Source organism: Schistocerca americana, unplaced genomic scaffold, assembly GCF_021461395.2.
Source record: "Schistocerca americana isolate TAMUIC-IGC-003095 unplaced genomic scaffold, iqSchAmer2.1 HiC_scaffold_112, whole genome shotgun sequence".
Taxonomy (NCBI): Eukaryota; Metazoa; Arthropoda; class Insecta; order Orthoptera; family Acrididae; genus Schistocerca; species Schistocerca americana.
In genome coordinates this window covers 670001-673906 of record NW_025725176.1, presented here as the reverse complement: position 1 = coordinate 673906, position 3906 = coordinate 670001, and the positions used below count along the sequence as shown (strand labels likewise).

The following is a 3906-nucleotide window of genomic DNA, read 5'->3' as shown; positions in this document are numbered from 1 at the left end:
AAGTTTATTTAGGAAGCGGTCAATAGGTTCACCATACTGGCAGTACGCACACACCAGGTACAGTTCTCCAAAGGCTCCACTTATGCTTGCCGCACATGTATGTGTATCAGATAATGTGGTTAGCTGGAGAACATTTAAGCTCTTAGTACGAATGATTATAGCTGCCTTTGGTGTTCCATGTTTGGAGCTGTAAACCATTCGATAACATGGTGGATAACCTGTGATTTTGTCATCTAGTGTGTATGGTTCCTGTACCAGTAGTACATCTAACTCCTCTTCCTCCATTTTCATGACTAGTTGGTCAGGTACTGTTTTAGATCTTTGCCCATTTATTTGGAGGATTTTTAAGGGGCTAAGTTGTAGGTCCGTTGAGGATCTATGGTCTGAAGGTAGCACATCGTTGTTATTACTTCCCATAGTCGGTCATTCGTTGGATTGCTTCTTTTGCTCTCTTGTATTCAGGGCAGTTTTGGTCCAGAACTGAGTGTTTGCAGTCTCTCTTCCAGCGTTTGCAGTTCGCACAGTGTGGTGGTTGTTCTTTAAGCCTGCATTCTTTGAAGGAGTGTCCAGGTGCTGCACAGTGTCCGCATATTGTTTCAGCACTTGTGCATCTTGTTGATGTGTGACCAAAGCCCTGGCATTTATAGCACCTGCTAATATTTGTGTAATTTTGCACCCTGTGGGATGTGCAGTGGAGATACACTCGTCCTTGTTCAGTCAGTCTGTTCCATATTTTCGGTGCCACCTCCAATACTAGGTTCACCACTTCTCGATTTTTTGGTCCAGTTTTGAAGGCGATCTGTGTTCCACTCACGACCTCTTCAAGTGTGAGGCCTGCTCTTGACAGATTTCGTTCATACAGCTCAGTTTTCAGCTGTCCTTCTTGAGTATCTCTTGGAACATCAAAGAGAATTACCCTGGGATTCCTTTTTTTGGGGTCCTGGATGGTAAGCCCTGAACGACTAAACTCTTCACACTTCTTCAGTCTATTTGCTTCTTCAGTATCTGGGAATTCTAGTATTACGTTTTTGTCCCTTGTAGTCTTGAATTTCGTGACCCTCACATCTTTCAGCGATGTTGTGATGACTTTCTTTACTGTTTCCTCGAGATCTTTTGCTGCTTGTTGCGCTCCTTCTGCTGGCTTCACAACTAGCAATTTGGGCTCAGGTTTTGGGCCTCGACTTTCGTTGGTGGGCGTCGCTTTGGTGGATGCCTTGGAAGCATATGTTTCCTGTACTGGTATTTTTGCTGCTTGGGCAGCTTTAGTGCACCTGAGTTCCGTTTTCAGTTCCAGAATTTCCATTTCGTATTTCCGTACAATTCGCTCATATGCCGATAATTTTCCTAAAATAAACCTTTTCTGGACATTGTTTATCTTATTCGTTTCATTAAAAAGGAAGGACACTATTTCTTCCCTCATAGCTGCCATGTTTTCCAGATCTTCCTGGGATTTGGAGGAATCGTTCTCCATGGGGGCCAGCGAGATTCTGTTGGGCTCTGTTTTTGCAGGTGACAATTCTTTGTTTGTCCCCATTTTGTTTTGTTTTTGGGCGTTACCTTGTGTGTTTCATGTGTCCTATTCGGGAGTTATTGAGTGTGTCCGTACAGAAGCCGCCTTTGTAAACTGGCGAGTGAAACACTTGGCCAGTTCGTTTATCGCGAGTGGCTTCGCGCGGCGCGTGATGCTGCTGTAGCGCTGGTTCCTCACCGGTCGCCTGGGGACGAGCCTACCTGGGCCGGCTGGGGACAAGCGCGTCGGCTGCCTGCCTGCAACGGGCGAGCCGGCCGGGCGCTGGAATGCGGTCGCTCTCGCGGGGTGGTGGGCGGGGGGAGTCAGCTGGGCTCTGTAGCGTCCACCCGCTGCCGTGGCTCCAAAACACAGGTCCAGCAAATCGGAAATTCACACTCGTGATGGAGTATGGTGTACACTAACACTGTATTAGTTTATATTGTCCATATCTCCCCTGACTTAGCAGATGTACGGCAGTAAGGTACTTCGCACCAGCTTCATTTGCGGATCGCACACGCCACAGCAAATAGAATTTAACTATTGACACTATGAGTCTGAAAATGATTTTGATCACTGTTCGCGACGAAGGGAGGTTTACGCCAGCACTGTGTTAGGTTATATTATTCATATCTCCTCAGATTTGGAAGGCGTAGAGCCTATAGTAGGTTCCCAGTAGCTGTGATCGTATTTACGGACAGCGCCAGTAGCGATTAACACAGTTTAATTATTCACACTATCAGTTTGAATCGTATTTCAATCATTGAGCATGACTAATGAATGTGTGCACTACCCCTGTATTGGGTTACATTGTCCTTGTCTTGTCATTTTCCTTAGAATTAAGTGACTAAAAACTAAATTCGCGTCTGCCGCAATCGCGTGGGCGGAGAGCGCACGTCACGACAAAAACAATTTACTTTTTGACAGTTAGAGAACTAGATTCGCGCCTGCCACATCTCATGTACGACAAGAACAATTTCATTTTTGATAGTCTGTGTCTAAAAATTATTTTAACCACTGTGCGTTATCAATTTATATCTACACCATCACAGGATTGGGTTACCTTGTCCATGTCTTATCACCTTCTACAATTAATATCTACACTATCACTGAATTAGGTTTCATTGTCCATATCTTATCATCTTCAACAGATATAATGACCTAAACTAACATCGCGCCTGCCGCGGTCGCATGCACGGACTAAACTAAATTCGCGCCAGCCCTACTCTGCACAAAAGCTATATAATTTTAAAATCTAGAGATCCTACAACTATTTTACTTATACATATAGATTGAGGGATGAATGCTCTTTCCCACTGTCTGTCTGGGATTTTCGTTTGTGTAACAGTTCGACAGTAAATTGTCACTTAATTTGGACGCGCTTGCCGTCGCCAATTGTACCGGTGAGCGCACTTTGCAACAGAAGCTATTTGATTTTAAAAACTAAAAGGCTTAAAATTATTTTGCGCATACATATTGGTTGAGGAATGAATGCTCTTTCACACTGTCTTTCTGGGATTTTAGTTAGGTCAGCAGATTGGCAGTAAATTGTCACTGAGGTTATATGCGCACGCAGCCACCTGCTAGCGACCGTTACGGCAGATATTGTTTCTTATCGAAAACTAATGGCCTTAACGTTTTTCTGCGCGCGTGTGTAAGATGGTGAAAGTATGCACTTTCAGACAGGGGGCCTTTCTTGTCCCTAGATTCTGTAGTTTGCCAGTGAATTGTTACCGAGTCAAGACGCGAACGCCGTACCCGAGTGAGGCCGGGCTGCGCTCGTTACACAGTGACCTTTGATATCAAAAGAAATATCTGCCTTAAAAACTTTTCACACACGCAGTATGACAGATAAGTGCATCTACTCTCAACAAGTGGGCCTGTATTCCACCCCTGCTCTCTGGTTCACCGGTAAGGCGGCGCAAACACACAACATTCCATCAGTTTCAAAGGATCCCGTATTGCAAATGCGCTGCACTTACTGTGATGGTGTCTTCCACAGCATCTCAGGAACTTATCACAACTCCAATGGCGTATATTGATTTACGGTGAAGCATTATAATCACGTGTATTTGGAGGAATATGTGTAGGCTGCTGCAGCACTTGTAGGCCGAAGAAAAATATTTATAACTCGATCACCAGATATAGGTTGAAGATCAGCCTTCTGTGGAACAATTGCGGCACTGTTGTAGAACTGCCACCAAATTTTCTTCGGTATTGAAGCACTCTTACGCACTCAAAATATCGTGGGAACACGCACAGATAGCACTCGCAAAGGACAGCATCGCGTATTTCACATAACCGATCGTATTTCCTGAAGTATTTTAGGTAAAACGATAAAATTTGAGTATGACACGTGATTTGTAGATAGGGACAGCGGGAATCTCGTTAATCCATTC

At 44.5% G+C, this 3906-nt stretch overlaps 1 pseudogene; it reads right to left on the bottom strand.

Annotated features, from left to right (window-relative positions):
* Positions 1–3802: 3802 nt before the first annotated feature.
* The window catches only part of LOC124560915, a 3026-nt pseudogene continuing 2922 nt past the window's right edge, over positions 3803–3906 (bottom strand).